This window comes from Lepidothrix coronata, unplaced genomic scaffold (assembly GCF_001604755.1).
Source record: "Lepidothrix coronata isolate B3197 unplaced genomic scaffold, Lepidothrix_coronata-1.0 Scaffold39, whole genome shotgun sequence".
NCBI lineage: Eukaryota > Metazoa > Chordata > Aves > Passeriformes > Pipridae > Lepidothrix > Lepidothrix coronata.
Window position 1 is genome coordinate 3,512,001 of NW_016690219.1, and position 19,124 is coordinate 3,531,124.

General features: G+C 38.6%; 1 long non-coding RNA gene across 1 annotated transcript; it reads left to right on the forward strand.

The window, feature by feature from the left end:
* The first annotated feature begins 1,162 nt into the window (after positions 1-1,162).
* LOC108496385 lies at positions 1,163-14,316 on the forward strand. Its single transcript, XR_001874440.1, has 3 exons — positions 1,163-1,333; positions 2,243-2,339; positions 14,198-14,316. It is a non-coding gene; the product is annotated as an uncharacterized LOC108496385 (long non-coding RNA).
* Positions 14,317-19,124: the final 4,808 nt, after the last annotated feature.

The window sequence follows — 19,124 nt, forward strand, 5'->3', positions numbered from 1 at the left end:
GTGAGTGTTTTTTCACCTAGTGTCTAATAAAACCATGGGCCTTATTTTTGGAGAACAATTGGGATGCCAAAAATCGGCCTTACAAGGGTTAAAAATTATTGGGTCAGGAAACAAATGTAGCAAGGAGAGAGGGCCACTAAAAACTATTAAATGTTATAACAGGAGGGCTCTTATGAACTCAGAAAATCCCTAAAAAAAATCAGACACCTGATTCCTAGGAGTGCAGAAATAACTACTCTGCCTCTGCTATTTTACATGTTCACTATATATCTGTAATTGATCTCTGTGAGAAACACCAGATTGTTCTAGATGCAGATTGGTCTTGCCTTGCTGTGTTTGTGTTCTTGTGGCCTTATTTTTGCATCTATGAAGAGAAACTTATATTCCAAGAAGCAAAAATAGAGATTGACAGTTTCCCCACTACAATAAAGGCAAACTTAATTAATTTCAGCTGAGAAATAGGTCTCAAGTCTTTCACTTTAATATTTAAAATTTAAAGCTACAACCAAGTAACTGTGTTTGTGTGGGAATATAGTTAAGATATACACTATTTCATTAGTAACACATAAATTTTCATGCAAGAGGAAAGAAGCCCAGAATACTTCTGTAATTATTAATAACTAATAGATGTCTCTTACATATACATCTTTCTATACATCCATGCATAGGTAGATTTATCTTCTGCCTTCCTCCTCCTTTCTCCAGCCCACATCATACAGTCTGAAAGGATCCATTTGAGAGGACTCAATCAGATGTTACCCTAAAACCCCTCTTTATCAAAAGAAAGAGAAAATCTCCTTCAGCTGGGAGACAGAGAAAGACTAAATTACTCCATGGATGAATGCAACAAGAGAAGACTGGATTGCAGTGGAATATATTTTGTTTCAATACTAGAGCTCTTCCAGAGCAGCTGTTCAGTCCCTGTCCAACCCTAACACAGACCAACATCTGCCTCGAGAGGTTTGTTCCCTCATTCATCCTCCATCAGGTTTCTTCTGTGTGTGTCATGCTATGTTTTATTAGGAGGAAATTGGCTTGGAGCTTTCCATAGGTGTATATGATTTTTTTTTTAGGTGATGTCACATGGTATCTAAGATGAAATCAGGCATCTATGATGTCATATGTAATCAGAGGGGCAATGAACAATCCAGACCATCCACTCATCAGTGCTGTCAGAGCCAAGAACCTGCATCAAATTGATAAAGATCTTTTGGACCATTTCAAGGCCTTCCTTCATCCCTCCTTTAATTCTATCCAGGAATCCAGTACATATTTAGGAGTAATAGTTGACAAAGCAATGCAAATGTACATGCAAACCATCTGAATTGAACAGGTAAACTAGATGCCACATCCTGTCCCTGGCACAGAGATGAGCTTAAAGTGTTCAGTTTAGGTCCTGTATCTGACTTCAGGCTTAAGTCTTTGTGCTGCTGCTCATATCTAGACATTTCACATCTTTAAAATGTAATATGCAGGTGATAATGGGAAAATCCCTTGCCTCTGACTTTAATCAGGAAATGGAAAAGCTTGGAGCCAAGGGGAAGGGAGATGAGTGGGAGATCTGACATAGATGTAGTAAAGGGAGTGGGTGATGTTTGATTTTCTCTTCTTAGAGTTTTTATTTTTGAAATAAGACAGTAGCTAAGATGCTAAAATTAAATTCTGAGGGGGACTCTGAGTTTCAGGATCTTCATTACTGCCTTGCTTTGGATCTAAAACAGGCTGTGGGTGTGGGTGTTTCTTTCCTATTTTAAGTTAGCAAATTCCTCAGGGCCTTCCCTGTTCTGCTTTAAAAAACAGCTGACTATTTCTTAGCTGCACAAAACCCACTGGGATTTACTAACTTCAGAGCCCTTCAGACCCTCAGGAAGTTTTGGCTCTTATCTTTACTCTGGGGCCACTGTGTGTTAAAGGGCTTGTTTGTGACACTGCCATTTGGAACATATTCAACCTGTTGGTAGCAGTTGTCAGTAGGAGACTTATGATTTCTTCTGCCCACTGACAGCAGAGTCGGAAAGGGTCTGGTAACTGATCAGCAAGAGTCTGAACCAGTGTCTTGAACTACAGCATCCTAATACACTGATAAACACAGGTTTGTTAATGCTACGTGGTTTGTGAATGGACCTAGCAAGGGTCAGGTCAACATAAGTAGGAGCCTTTGTGATTACTTTTGGCATCTAGGCTGGTACTTAGATGGGAAAATGAGCATTAGTCCATAACTATGCTTCTTCTGTCATGCTAGACAGCTCATGCTTTCATGATAGGAAAGATGGCCTGTCTCTGGAGGGGAAGGCTGATGATGCTGCCTGCTTTCCATGGAGCATCTGCCTCTGTATTACGTGAGTAGCCAGATGCAGAGTGCATGAGACAAGAGATTATGTTTATGCATGCTGGGTAGTGAAGAGGAAAAGAGACTGATCAGCCTGCTTGGTTTCACTGATGAAAATAAGTACTGGAGTCTCTTCTTTGAGATAAAAAACATGGTACTATGACAATGGCCGTACTTCTGTTCCCATTCTTTGAGGAGGTGCCTCATCACTAAAACATGGTTGGAAAATCATCATTACAGTAGCATATGGAAGTCAGTGCACAGATGATCAGATTCCTTCTGATTTCCCTTTTCTGAAGAGGATGCCTTTTATTATTGAGCCAGCAAAGCACAGAGAAGTCCGTTGCTGGAATCCTGCACAGTTTATGGATTGATAGCAGGACCATCTATTGTGTTGACAGAGCTGCTGTTCATGCACATTAAGTTTATATACTGAACACCTTCATGAATGAATAGGGGCAGTTACCATGCTGTGGTCTGTTTACAGGAATAAATAACTTGATTAGATTACATCTTTTATTATCATGATCAAAAGCAACAACACACAGGACAGAATAATGGCCTTAAACCTTTCAGCTTGAAAACGTATCCACATTTGAATAATAGGAGTGAAAAAAACTCCTTTTTTTTAGACTTAGTTTTATATTTAGTGACTGAAAAATTAAACAAACCCTTACACATCTGCAGTTGAACTGGGTGCCTTGTGATTTCAGTCTAGCATTTGGGAGGATGGATGCACCACAGGATCTGCTCCTTCTGGCATTAGCCCTTGGACTGTCTTGCGAAGGACAACTTGAGCACTTTTTCAGGTGCTCTGGTACCTGAATGTTGCAGGAAGCATGTGCACCCTAAGCCATTTTTGCTTCTGGTTTTGCAATCCCAGCCTGCCACCTGATTTCAGTGTAGTTATTTACTGCATAACCAGTCAGAAAACACTTTGTTACTGAATCAATTACCATATGAATGTAAACAAAATCTTAGTTGTGTTTCAGCAATCCCTAGCTATAGGGTGTGCAGACCTACAGTGCACAAACCCCACCCTCTTTAAAGGAGGAACACTACTCTCCTCCCATATATTTGGTCTTTTTCCAGCTGTTACTATGAATTCCTGTTCTTTTGATAACACTGCTGTCAGCAAAGTGACGACATGACCACTGTCTGCACTGTAGACTATTTGCCCTTCCTTGGTACTCTGTGGTGAGAGAAGGGTTGCCTTTTCTTCCACTGCCCTTGCCATCCTCATGGGTAAAAGGGAGGGATAAAAAAGCTGCTACATGGACACCTTCACTGTGTTACTCTTTCCTTTCCCTTTTTTTTTAATGTCCTGACCCTGACCGATTTTCAGGATGGGTAGTAGCTATCTTTGTTTGAGAAAACCTCTCAAGACTGACATGTTTTTAGAGCAGAGCCCTTCTAATTACATTCCTCACAGGATAACCATCCTGAAGGAGTTGCATAATCCTCCCTTGCTGTCCTGCTGATGAGCTGCAAATTGACACTATGTAAAAATAGTCCAAGCTTGGCCTCCTTTCTTCTTTTGAGACAGTTTTAGAGAGCTTCTCCTCTCTTCAGAGCATCACTTACAGATTTGGTTATTTGCATGTGGTGTGACTTCCTTTAAACTCTGCTCTATTCATCTCTCTTTTTTTCCTTTGCATGCCTGTAGTGTTAACTCTGGGCTTAACTGCTTTTTAATGTATAGAAAAGCCCGTGTGGCTGCAGAGAAAGGAGTCTTCATTTTTGTATGATTCTTTAATTCAAAATCAGCTCTCCAGTTTCTGCTTTTTATATTATTAGTAAAAAACTAAGATCTTTGTAAAGGACCAGGTCAGGGAAGGAAGATTTGGCTTAATCACAGCCTTAGACATACCTTAAATCCTGCTCCAGATTGTGATGGGGTCATTGTTTTCCTTCCTTGGATTTTAACCTAAATGAGTCCATGATGCTCAGTGGACTAAAGAAAAAGAAAATTTAAACAGCAGGGGCAAAATTTTGAGAAAGAGTTGAAGGAACAGAGAGAGTATTTGACTGGTACTTAGCGTGATGAAAACCTTTTCTCCGGACCAGACTTCTTGGAGTGAGTGTTCAGAATGAATGCTGAAAATACTCTGCAAACTGATGAGTTTCTGGCAGGAAATCTGTCTGGTTATGACTGATAATAATGAAAATGTGAATCACTTTATAATTTTATATCACAGATTTCATTCCTACATTCTGAGTAAGCTGATTTTTTTTTTCATTTCTTTTGTATTCTCACAGCTCTCAGAATAACAAAGACCGTAGAAATGTCTGGATAGGTAGACACTCAGCTAATTAAATCTATGAGTGAGATCAGAAATGCATTTGTGAAAAATTCAGTGTAAGTTCACAGAATGTCTTTGCCCTGACATGAAATCAACCTCCAATTAAATGGATAAGATAAAGCAATAATTGGAGAAAAGGTAAATTGCAGCTTGCACTTCATACAAGTTACGAATTAGAAGATTTATCTGATTGACTCAGATAAACAGTTGAGTCACAGTAGTCTAACAAATTCCCTTGCATCTGCTGAGTCTCAGTAATTTATTCTTCTGCTCATTAAAGGAGATACTAAGTGGGCTCATTTGCCTTTGTTTAGCCATATGCATGGAGTCACTTAATGCACCTCAGCAAATTGTCTGCTGATACCACCTGAGAACAATGTTGGGATGTCTGGTGATCATGATCAAAAGTAAATGAACAAAAACTGATCAGCTGAAACTAGTAAAGAAAAGAATGAGAACATCCATCTTTATTCCTGGAGGACTTAATGTGACATTGAGACCAGGTGAATGAAATACAAATGGAAAGACCCTTTATCTTTACTTTCAGAGAGACCAGTATGGTCTATGTTACCATCAGACTTGTGTTATTCTGGGAGATATTCTCACTTGATGGAATGAAGGAGAATGATCTCTTTTCTGTCACGTCTCCCAAACCCAAGACAGACCAAGATCCTTGCTTGCAGTGTGAAACTTCTGTTTGTGTTTCTTCTTTTTCTTGTTCCTTCTTATTTACCTTTCCCTTTCTTCCCTTTATTCCTTATCTTCTTTTTCTCACCAGTTACTAACTGTGTTTTGTAGGAAACCATGTCCCAAAACCAAACAATCTGCAGTGACATACAAAATCGAGTACAGATTTGATGCTTCTCAAAGAGAATCAGATCTAACATGTTGGTTAATGCTGAACTGAAATAATCACTAAAATATGAGATTGTGTTTATGCTATTGAGGATACTGTGGTGTGGTTGTTCTCCTCTGCAGTGTAGTAAGATGGAGACAAAATATTGCATCCTCCTTTTACTACTTCTTCCCTGTGACTGTTTCATATTTTGCTTTCAGGAAACTAGGACGACTGACCTCAAGTAAACATGAAGGTTCCAGCCTGCCTTGACTATCTTTTTCCTTATTTTTCCCTAACGAACAGTTTGAATACTGTTGGGTCAGAGGGGAGAAGTGGTACTGCTTTAAGAACTATGCTTAATGATTTACATTTCAACTATCTCTCTCTGCTTCTGTTTTTTAGTAAAAGATGAGAGATTTTTAATGATAATTATTTATTGATGGATTCAAAAAGCTTCTATGATCAGAATTCCAAGCCATTTATCTAATCAACTTAATGTAGCAAAGATGGAAACTAATATTTTGGAGAGGTGTTTTAATTGTACAGATATTCAGATTCCTTTGACTTCATCTTTGTGCTTCTGTTGAGTATATCGGAATACAAAAATACAGATGTATTTGGATTAACAGTTGCATGAGTAGTAATCTATGTTTCATCTACTGCTGAAGTATTGTATATGTGGATAAGGGTATGCTGTCCACGCAGAAATAACAGTCATGTCTACTGGTGTTTGTCTTTAACCTTCCTGAAGGTTGCATTTAATTTTCAAATTTTCACGAATCTTTTATGGATCGTTCAGAGGGAGGTATTTCTTCCCTAATCAACCATATGATCCTTCAAGTTGTCTCTTCAATGTTAAGAATAGAAAATGAGGGGTTTATTTCTGTACTAAAGGAGAATTTTGAGTGCTATATCTCTATGTTCCTTAAAGCAGAAGCCATAGGCACGTTAACAAGACATGTATGCCCATCCTCTTCTGTCTTTTGTGTTGATCTGAAGAATAGGGGAGATTTATGGATGGGAAAACAGCTTGGAGGAAGAGATAGGAAGAAAATTGATCAGATATGAATAGTGCTACAGGAGTTTTAGCAAAGGAGCAGGAAGAAAAATAATACAGAAATGAAAGAGAGAGTGAACTTCTTAAAGATCGTATTTCGCAGTTCTTTATAGCTGGCTGTTCCTTGTTCTATATGTATTGGGGAAGGAAATATAGAAAAATTGCAAGTACAGCGATAAATACTTCTCTGTGGTGCAAATGACTTCATAAAAACTCAACTTGCACTAGTGTTTTATCGTCCTTTCACCAGGCATCCATGGTGTGCTATTTATAGCTGTGTAATTCACAGTAGCCTGTCAATTATCCTATAGGGCATTTCCTGACTGTTGCTTGGAGGGCAATGGAATATCCCAGCTGAATGGCAGCATTTGCTGTAACATTATGACACACTAGCAAATGTGATTTCATTACAGACTGCCTATGGCTGGAATGGAAATGTTAAGATAAGAGGGCACCAACAGCTTTTTGCCTTCCTCCTTGGTGCCAAAACACAGCTATAATGAATGGAGGAAAAAAATCTCAGCTCTCTCTTAAACAACATTTGCTTCAGTCACATTTTTGCTGGTTTTTTTTTACTGGGAATACAAAATGTGAGACATAGCCAAGGTATAATATTGAGGATATATGAAGTTTTTCACCTTCTGGAGAATTACTAGCTCTGGTCTGGCCAGATCAGAACATAAATAGATGAAGGCAAGTTTTCTTGTGCCCTTCTCAATGTATATATGACAGTTTTAAGATCATGGAATCACAGAATGACTTGGGTTGGAAGGCATTTTAAAGATCATCCCATTTCACCTTCCCTGCCATGGGCAGGGAAACGATCCAGTTGCTCAAATCTGCGTCCAACCTGACCTTGAACACTTTCAGTGATTGGGTACCCACAACTTCTCTGGGCAACCTGCTCCAGTACTTCACCACCCTTGCAGTAAAGAATTTCTTCCTAGTATCTAACCTAAACCTCTCCTCTTTCAGTTTAAAGCCATTCCTACTTGTCCTATCGCTCCATGCCCTTCTCAAAAGTCTGTTTCCAGCTCTCTTGTAGCTCCTTTAGGTACTGGAAGGTTCTCCAAGGTTTTCCCAGACTGAACAATCCCAGTTCTCTCAGCCTGCCTCCACAGAAGAGGTGCTTCATCCCTCTGAGCATCTTTGTGGCCTCCTCTGGACCTGTTCTAAGAGAACCACATTCACCAGGTCTGAGGACCTCAGACCTGGACACAGTACTCCAGGTGGAGTCTCATCAGAGCAGAGTAGAAGAATAGAATTCCCTCCTTTGACCTGCTGCCCAAGCTTCTTTAGAGGCAGCCCAGGACACAATTGGCTTTCTGGGCTGCAGGTGCACGTTAATGGGTAATGCTGAGCTTCTCATCAGCCAACACCCCAAATCCTTCTCCTCAGGGCTGCTCTCAATCCATTCTCCACACAGCCTGTACTTGTGTTTGGGATTGCCCTGAGAAAGATATATCTTTTTAAAATCTGCCAGCGTAAGGATTAGCAAACTGTCCATGACATTCATGCAACATAGATTTAGAGATGAAAAGTGGAGAAGATCTCTTCTTTACCTGTCTTAATGTCTCTAGTGGACCAATGACTTCTACTAAGTTTTGCCTGTTTTGAGCTCCAAATCTTAGTTTTATTTTACTTTTTGCTACACAGAACCTTGAAGGAAGACATCTTTTCTTCGTGTGGAGAAACAGAGTCTGGAATTCCACCATCAGCTAAGAGCACAGTCTCTGGCCATATGCTCATTGCTAGATGTTCACAGGTGGTTTTCTACTTTTTCCTTTCATTTCATATCAGCTAACTTACTCCTTTTTTTGGAAGCATGTACCCACAGTACAGTGATTTCCATCAACCTATTCATCTGCATTTCCCTATTCCTTATGAAACATAAAAATCAAAACTATGCAGTCTCATTCTGGTCTTGGTGTTACCAATGACAATTAACTTTTCCTTCCTAGACCTCCTTTTTGCTCCATGATCACCCATTTACAACATCTAAATGCTTATGAGGCTCCACCAGCCCTAGTCTGTATATCTGCACTGCAGCCCTTGCTCTTTGAGACACATTGTGAGAGTTCAAAATAAAAGTTTAAAAAACTAGTAATCAAGATTCCTCCTTTTGCCTGCTCTGCAATGGCTATTTACAAATTTGCCAATTCTTATTGAATTTACTAGAAGACATTTTTACTGGCTCAATGAATGTGTCATCCCAATCTCATAAAAAAGGACAACTAATCTCTTATTTTAATGATTTCACATTAACAGCTACTTTTTGAGATTGGGTTGTTGTCTAATCTATTTAAACTTGAATTTATTAATATTGCAATGTTCTAATATTTTCATCAGATTGTTCTGAGCTAAGTCAAATGTCTTGTAGAAATCTAAGCACACTATATCTCTACTGACTCCTTTATCAGCTGAACTTGTAGTGTTCTGAAGGCTGTAATCAGGCTTATGTGGCATGATTTATTTTTCAAGAGATACTGTTGAGAGGCAGTACTTATATCCCTGTTCTTTCTCTCTAACATAAATGAATGCTCAGTCAGGTTTTCCATTAATTTTTTGGGGTTTATAGAAGGGGCTTTTGTTACTTGAGTTATCCCTGCTCACTTTCTGAAGCATAGTGATGTTTTTGATCATTGCAGACTATGCCAGTACCAGGTTTACTGAAAATAAACAGCAACTACCCAAAATTCCCTGAGCTAACTTTTTTTACCTTCTGGTGCAAGATATTTGGGTTTGCTAAAGAATTTTCCTTCTTACGGTTATGGTGTGATACCCTGCTGAGTTACTTATGGACTGAAAAATACTTTGTCATCCTAGAGTGATAAGTGTAGATCACTCTGCTTCTTTCAAAATACAGAACAGAATAAGTTTTTGAACACATCTGGCTGCTCTGCATCACTGCCTATTTGACTGCTTCCTTACTTTTGTTAGTGTTTGTTTTCTTCCTAATGCATTTGAATATTTTTAGCCCTGCAAACCATTCTTTTTACCCAAAGATATCTTCTTTTCAATTTTCTGCATTTGGGAAGCAACGCACATTAAGTATTACTCCTTCCTTTATACATGTACATGTCAAACAGATAGATAGAGAACTTGTAGCACCAGTACTTCTATTTCTGGTGAAATGAAAATAGAAATTTCATCTAACTGACTCGCAGTAATAAATCCAAATGTTCCCTTTACTGTGCATCTAAAATCAGCATTGGCCAAAGGTTTTTTTTCAGAATTATGGTAGCAATACTTTTTTGATACAAGAAAACTTATTTTAAGTGTTTTTCTCCTGGCTTTCTTTCACATTTTCTTTCTGAACATATACATTCCAGCTGAAAGGCAGTTTAGAGGCTATGGTAACAGTATTATTTTTTAGTCATGTGGTTTGACAAAGGCTCATGGTTGTGTTACTGATTTCTTGATGGCTTTTGTCCATCTGAAATGTTGATTTTTCATGTCTCTGGTCTACTGCAACATGAGGGAAAATGAATTTGCATCAACTCTTACCAAATACGATGCTCCTGCTCAGACCTAGAATCCTGACACTGGGAAGTATACTGCTGAAATATTTCCTTAACAGCCTGTGATGCTTTTTTTCAGTTCACTTCTGGATGGGGTCTGACTGTTTAAAATCTTTTGCTTTAAAGGGATGCTGCCTCCCTGTCTGCTCCAGCCAATTGTCAGCCAACCATGAGCCCTTCCTGCTCTGACATTCAGTTGGGTTTAGTTCCCCTTCTCACTTTTGCAGCATATGATCCTGTATTTCACAGAAATAATGCCTTGCCATGTATTAAAGTTCAGTGCTTTGCCTGCAGTATTTCTAGCTGTCATTAGTTTCAAAAAAATTGAAAGCTCCAAAACTATCATCTGAATTTTCCCTGTTCCTTGACAAGGTCCCAGAAGTCTTCTGTAACCCTAGAGTTCCTCAAGATACCATGACCCCATCTTACATCAGTTCCTGCTTTTCCTCTCCACTTTAGAATTTAATGCCTCAGTTAAGTCAAACAAAAGCTTACCCAGAATATTTTAGATATTACATATTATATAATTTATACATTAAATTATATAATTTAGATGTTATTATCAGACACTTGGGACTGTCTTCTTCCCACCTTTAAGATAATAGGCTGTAAATCTCAAAGGGCTATATTCACTGTTGGCTGCTGTGAGACTTTGCTACTCCAAAGCTAAATGTGTAAAAAGTAACTGGAAGTAATTGCAGGTAGCTATAACTAGTAATGCAAAAATATCCTTAAAAAATAAAAAAGAAGCAACTAAAATAAAAAAGTGAGAAATTCACTTCAAATAGGACAAAGCCAGTAGCAAAGATACGTCCAGGACACAGCAGAAATGTGACAATTGGTCTATTCAGTAACTTCATTTTTAAAGCCATGTTTATAAATAAATTATCCACTTCCAATTTTTTTCCCTGTTTCTGCCCGTTTTCATTTTTTATTTATTTCCACCTCTTTAACAACTTTTTTTTTCCTGCAAAAATTTACCTTAATAAAGTTCTTCAATTTCCAGAACAGGTAAGCTTTACTACTTCTCTATGTACTCTATTTGGGCTTGTTATAATGGCATCCTAAATTCTCCATCTTTTTGGACCCTTTAGTCTTTCAGGATTGCCTCCATATCTGGTTGTATGCAGCAACCAGCACACTACAAATACCTTCCAGATGGAGGACAGTAGATACTACAACTTCTCTAAGTTAAAAACCTCACCTTGGAGACAGAAATTTACCTTCTCTGAGTTTCCATGCCAAGATTTCTGTGTAAATGAAAGAAGACTTGATTATATTTTTTATTATTAAATACATATCTCGATACCTTTAGTAGTAAGAAAGCTCTAGAAGTGGGTCCTGAAAGCTGTTTCTATCAATAAGAGAAAATCTCTCCTTTTAAAAAGAAAAGAGTTAAATGCAAATTTTGCTTAATGAAGAAAATGTTCACTCACAGAATGCAGGAAGCACCAGTCCAATCACTTGAAAACTAGAAAACAGTTTATAAAGTGTAGTCAATTAAAAATTCTCTTAGGTTTTAGTGTGACAAATATTTGTTGTTGTCCTTAAATGGGAAATCTAGTATTTGCAGGGAAGAGTTCCTATATCCACTAAGCTTAAAACTATTCACAAGGATATGCTGAATATTTAAGATTTGATTAAGACCTCAATCAAATATTGGTTTCAGACCTTCATGCTTTCACTCTGTGATGCCTGAGCTGAAGTTAGACATCTTGAACAGTTTTTCTGTCCTCTGTCCACCTCTTTTCTGATTCAGCTGAAATACACGGTCTGGTGTCATTCTGTCTTCCTTTGAGTGTCATAAATATAGCTAGAGGTGCCCCTTTTGCTCTGAGGACACGTGTCCTATGAATTTAAATCACAAACGCTACAGGCAGATTGTTCAAAGACACATTCACCTTGGACCACTCCCATCCCACAGAGGACTAGGCATCTGCTGTGGCTGAAATTGGATGGAAGTGATCCAGAACTCGAGGTTACCCCAACCAGAGAGGTAGACAATTAGCAACAGAAATTGGTTACTTTTGTTGCGTCAATGTGTATCGAGGCAATTTCATCAGAGGAACATCACGTGGAGACCCTTCTGGCTTTGCAGTAGTCAGGAATTTGATTTGATGGTGTGGTGGCTGTCCAGCTCCTCAAGCTTTATCAGAATCTGTTCCGTATTTAGAGGGGGTGCCTTAGCTCTCCTTCATGGCAGGGCAAGACTCTTTCTATTTACAGCAGCAAGTCAAGCTAATCTGAGTTACTAAATAAGTATAAATCTGTCTATGCAAAACCTGCAGGGAAACGGATTTTCTCTATTAATGAAGATATTAATTATTTGTAATCCAGAGCAGTAGAACCCTCAGTGTAACCAGAGCTGAAGTCTCCTTGTAAAAAGCATTATATGGACATGCAAGGAGACGTGGTCTGTGTTCTGAGGGATATAGGATATAGAAGGCACATACACATACACACATGGAGGAGAGGTGGGAGAGGAAAGAGAAATTGGAAAGAAGAGATGCAAAGTATGGGAAAAGTACTTTGGGAGTTGTTGAGTACCTGATGTTTGTCCTTCACTTGCATTTTGAGGGTGATAACCAGGTAGATGGCTGTGGGGGGCCAACTAAGGCAGTGAAGGAGCTAGTGAGGAGGCACTGATGATAACATAAAATGCAGATAAAAGAGAGCATTTTGGTGATGTTATGCAAGCAATTGAGTGGCAAGATGAGGGCTTGGCACATACGTGCTTGGGAGAAGTTTGTGCAGTGAAGCTATTTGTGAAGAGACAGTAGAATCTAATTTGTTTGAACTCTACCATCTGTGGTGTAATTGCCTTATTGCCAGTGGGATTTATATGGGTAAATGAGCACTAGAAAGAGGAAGAATACTAATAGTAGGGGTTTATTTTATATAGGACTGTCTCTGCTCATCTGTGTAAAGCATATGGAAAATAAGTCAATTCAAACTTATTTTATACAGGATTATCTCGCTTCAGCTGTGAAAATTATATAAAAAATAGGTCAATTGCTACAAAACTTCTACTAAGGAGGAACAAGCACGCTATCATAAAAAGAATCTGATTGCTCTCTAATCACAAAGAATAAAAAAATCACTAACATCAATTCTAAGATACATCTTCCACAGAAGAACAAAAATAAAATTGGAAGCTGACATGTTTTTTCTACAAATAGTTCCTCTGAAAACTGCTGGTTTGACAAGCTTCCAAACTGACATCTTCTATTTATACATAAACCCATTGCAACTTTTTTTCCCCAGCTGATATTTGGTAACAAGGCTCTTAACAGATGGTATGCTGAGTTGGATCACTGCTTTTGTGATATTGAAGTGTAGGTTTTAAGCCGGTTTTCCTTAGAAAACTATGGATCTTGGTCTGTAATAGCTACCGCTGTGGTTACAGAGACATTCCTTCACCTTTACAAACCATGCTAACTAATATATCAGGCAGATGTTGATGATAGGTAAAGTGAGTTTCATGTTGTAGAGAGTATTTGACCATTTCACACAGATTGAGACTTTTGGAATATGTGTGTGTATGGTCAGTTTAGCCCTTCTTTGAGGCCAGACTGATAACCTGACTTGCTTCACCTACACAAAATGCCTAACAGTGTTATCCCAAAACTGGCCTTCAGCAAAGCAGCAGAGTAGACAGTGTGGGAATTACAGATCCCCTTTTATAACAAACCTGCTGCTGGGATCAGGACTGATAAAAGGAGATCAAGAGGTTGGGACAGAAAAACTTCATCAACTACACCTCTGTATTAGACAATGTCCTACTTCACTTCTACTTCAGCCCACTTTTGCATTTGATCTGGGCACTAGAATGAGGCAAGGCAGGTGTGCTGTCATCATGGGGTACACTGAGTAACTAAGTGGTAGCTTTGGTGTTGACTTAAGACCTGATGAATTTTCTGCATGATATTGCAATGCAGTGGAAGATGAGGGCTGGGGAGGTTTGCTGCCCTTGTTCTAAGTGGATATGAAGAGAGACTGAGCTTTGCCCAGCAATGCTGCTTAGGCAGCCTTATGTAATGAATAATTGCTAATGTACTATCATTACCTTAAATAATTGATGATTATCATTTACTTGAATTTTCCATTCTGACAGAGCATTTCACTGATTTTGTTTTGGTTTTGTATCAGACTCCTGATGTGACACAGTGTTACATGTCTGTGAGTGAAACAGCCAACAAAAAGGGAAAAGCAGAGACACAAAGATGAGATGCTTGTGGAGACCACAGGATAACAGCTCCACGTCAATTCACTCCTGCTGTCAAATTAATGTTTATTTCACAAGGGAATAAATGTTATGGTAAATAACAGAGGTTTGATCCACTTGCTTTCATGTAGGTAGGTACCACCAGTGGAGTCTTTAGCTGTTCACACAGGGCTGGCAGAACCCATGGGAGACAGGCACCCCTGTGGAACAGATATGGGAAACCAGCTCAAATGTCTTTAAGTTATTCCTTATAGCTGTGGTGTCAGTGTAGTTTCTTACATATAGTTGCCTAATCTACTAATATTACTGTGATCAAATCAGATTTTTTAGAGCTCTCTTCCTGCAATATCCAAGTACCAGCATATTGGATGATGATTTTAAAGCCAAACCCACTGCCATTAAGTCAAATTATAAATTGAGATCCTGACTGACTCAAGTTCCTCCAAGACAGGCTATATCAAACTGACTGGCAGTCATTATCATTCAGTTCTTACTGTTACAGGCATTATCAGGACCTAGTAATAAATTTGTCTTAATCAAAGTCTTCCTGGAAAATGGACAATGGGCTCTGATGAGTAATATCCTGGCTGCAATTTCATGGAGACTTTGCTAAGAACTGTTTAGGAAATTAAGTTTTTTCATAGTTCTGCACTGAATGCTCATCCATGTGTGTTGCCATTAAAAAAATAAAAACAGAAAAAAAATCTAATGAAACAATGTCTTCATTACATCATGTTTGGAGCAAAATACTATTTCTGAGGCTTTTTATGTGGGTACAACTTCTCTGATGGAAGAATGTTTGTCCAGAAAGCTGACTATACCCTGTGCAAACATAAAGGTTGATCAAAAGCCAGTAAGTATCAGTTCCTTGCCATCTATAGATACCTGCCATCTAAGATACTTGCCATCTATCTTCCAACAGGTAAATACAATAGGACATTCTGGCATGGAAATAGTCTGGCATATATTTCAGCCCACATGTCCAAGTATATAGGGCTAGTGTCTTAACAACTGAGTTTTCTCATTTTCTGGTTTCTTCTAAATGTTCTGTTTGGGGAAAAAAAAATAGCATTTTTTCCATAGTCTTAATTCTGGTGCATAACCCTGATGCAAATAGAAATAGAAAGCCTTTTTTTACTATGAATGTTGACTCATTTGTGTAGAAATCTCTTAACACAATTAACGTAATTACTCTTAGCCTGAGTTTTGAACAGACTTCAGAAGGAGACTCAGTGTGGGATGCAACTGCCTGGTTCTGTCCAGACAAATCTTGCATCAGTTCAATTCCCATTTGTGTGTATTCCCACTTTATGAGGTCACTGATTAAGAACTAGAAATTATCTTCTTAAATTTCAGTACTGCTTATTACAGCCCTGTTACTTGCTTTTTTTCTTTCTTTCTTTCTTTCCCTCCCTTCTCTTCCGTTTGAGGTAAAAAAATATTCTCTTGGTGCCAAAGACAAAATTCAAGTTCATCGTAATGACCAAGTTCACTAAGAATGATCCAGCATGCTGGTCAAGTCCTCTGTTCTCACCATTCCTATTTCCTCTCCAATCCCACTGCCTACTCAGTTTTGTGTGTTATCCCTTTGCTCCAGCCATATTTGGCAGTGTCAGTAGTGGTTTCATGTTCATTAGCAGATGAAAATTCGGTGAAGATGTAGATCTGTAGTTAACTAAGGTTCAGCATAATTCAGATTATAAGTATATAAATAAATTCAGCTGCTATGTGCATTAGACATGAATTCATCCTTCGTTTCCATATTTACAAATAATAGGATATTATTGAATTGACTATTAATGCTAAATATAAGATGTATACTCATAAGAGTAGTTGCCAGCCCAACTTTAACTGTAGAAAGAAAAAGAATTCAATGTTGTTGTCTACTTTTATACACAATCCTTGCAATTACAGGGAACATGTTTTTTGTACTGATAAACTGGTGCAAAATCTATTCAAAGAGACAGGACTTTCTGTATAATTCTCACGAATGTTTCCACTGGAACTTCCAGACTGAATTTGCTCGCAGTTGTTCAACTGAAACATTCTCCTGTTGAGAACTGTGAAGCTTCATTTCCTTTAAAACTTTCTAGGGACAGGATGTCAGTCTAGGCAGAATGCTCTCAGGGGGATCCAGGAGAACTCCAAACAATGCATTTTAAAAGGCCTGTCATTATAACCGCATTTTTGCAGTTCTCAAGGAAAAAAAAAAAAAATTGGGGAAACTTTCTTTTTGCAAGTGTGATTGATGCTTTGACTATTTTTTTTCCTCATAGAGGATGAGAAAAATACAAAACATTTCTAGTCAAGGAATTTTTTTTCCATGAAATACCTACCTATCAGTATAATACAAAGCTTCAGTTCTTGATTATATGCTACAGAGTGGATTTCAGGAGCAAAATATTGGTTTTGACCAGAATGGATGCCTACATCTTAGTGATAGAGACTGCTGTTGGCTGTTGTATTAAAAATTGAGGGGAAAATGGTGTTTTAGATTGTCTGAGATGACTGACAGGCATGATATGTGATGTCTTCTCACTTGGTATAGAGAAGTTTTTCATTTATTGCAGGGTCAAGAAGCCTCTTTTATGGCTGACATATTAACCAGGATTCTGGTAAACCTTGTTTAATTACTCAGCTATCCCTAGCTGTGACAACTGGAGCAAATTTTCAGGTGGGAATTTGTCCCCACCTCATTTTAGCATCTCTCTGAAGTGCTGGTGCTGGTAGAATTTATGTTCTGTCCTCCCTGTAAGCAACAGTGAGAGACAGAGTGGATTCAGGAGGAAGCTGAATCCAACTAAGATCTGATTTTGGGATATTCCTGCCTCTCTTTTCCATCTACAAAGGGACCTCTACTGCTCTCTGTTTAAAAAGAGCAAATCTAGCCCTTTATATTTTGATTTTCCACTTGCAGAACGAAACCATTTCCATTGTTTCATATGGTCTGGTGTTATAGACTCTTTCCCTAGGTTTTTGTAAGTCAACACTTCTGTTGCTGGACTTGGACAGCAAATGTCATTTTTCAGGTAGTTATGAAACTACCTGAAAACAAGAAAAGGGCATGTTTATGTGCATAGCATTAAACTTTAAGTCATAGCATTAGAATTATTAAGAGGAGTCTCAAAAACATTTGGTTGGAAACACTTGCTACCTAAGGCAATGCCAACACTCTCCATTCTTTAACCTGCTGCATTTATTTACATGTCCATGTTGAACTGATTTCCCTTTCTTTGTGCAGCTCAGGAATTATACATATCACCTGATCCTGATGGTAAATCCCTACACTGCCAGCAATGACACTGGTTACTTCAGTGTTTCTATTAATGATAAATTTAACCAGCTAAAAGGATGAGGCTTGTGCCCTCAGGTTGATGCTAAATTGAAATTACCACTTAGCCTGCAATGCATTGCCTACATTTTTATTAATAGGCTAAATTCCAGATCTGACCTTTCCAAAATTGCTGAATTACTAAATTGTGACACAGGAAACAGGGCTCCTCTTACAAGGAGAAGTGTATTATGCAAACATGTAAGGTCACCTAGAGAAGAATCCAGCTCTGGGTATCGTGTAACCCATACACACAGGTGTTTGCCAAGGTTCCATGTCAATCCACAGCTATGGATAGCTATGGATAGCTAATCCATAGCTTCAGGATACTGCTCCTCCACTGTCCCAGCCCTTGCCATACCACAGTCACAAAGAAGATGGTTCAGAGGTGTAAAAAGTGGTTCTGCACGGTTGTACTTTGAACACAGTAGTACCCATCCTAGCTGAACTATGCCTAGATGATGTTGTGCTGTTGATGTATCCTCTGTTGGATTGGAGCTCTTTGCTTGTTGCTGTTGAAGGTTCCGTTCAGAGGGGAAAGTTCCAGTTGAAGCCAGGTAACACCTGGAAAGCGAATTTAGTAAAGCAATGTAAGGATTAGAGAGAGTTAAACACCAAATGCAGGTTTTAAGCAAGGCACAGAGAACTTAGTATTAAGAAATAGCGGAGGCAATAAATTCACTAGAATACAGGACACTCTGACATAAGAGAACATAAGCATGAACAGAAAGAACTAAAAATGCTAGCACACGCAAAAAAGGACATATGGAAGAAAACAAAGGGAGATAAGAAAAGGGACAAGCCAAGAAATCAGGTACTCTTGCCAGGTACTGAAAATCCCTGCCAAATGCACAAGGAAACTACCCAAATTAGGGAAGGTTCAAAAGTTTATGAAGATGATGATGAAAGGACACTGAGTTCATGATGAAGTAAGACAGGAACGACCACCGAAGTTCTCCCCAAATTAAAAACCACACCTCTAACTCCGCCTCAACTCCGCCTGTTATAAATATTAAAAGTAGATGTTGCAATATGATGAATATTCATAATATGTGATGTAATTGCTTGGCAAAAAGTGTATAAAAAGCTCAATTGTAAGTTTCTCGACTGGAGCAGTTTGTCCAGGGCGACCTGGCTGCTCCCCGGTCGTAAAAATAAATACCTCCTGCTTATAGACTGAAAATTCTGTCTCTGAGCAGTTTCTCTGCACCTTCTTTGGGGCACAAATGGGCATCACAGTCCCCAGAAAACAAATTAGAACACTTTTTCAATTATACACGTATCATGTAGAATTCACAGAACCACAAAATGGGGTTGGAAGACACCTCTGGAGAATATCTGATCCAGCTCCTGCTTGGAGCATGGTCAGCTTGAAACATTGCTTAGGGCTGTGTTCAGTGAGGTTTTGGGTGTCTCCAAGGATGGAAACTCCACAGGCTCTCTGGGTAACCTGTCCCAATGTTTTATCACACTCACAATAAAAGTTTTTTCCTTATATTTCAGTGAAAAATGGGGGACTG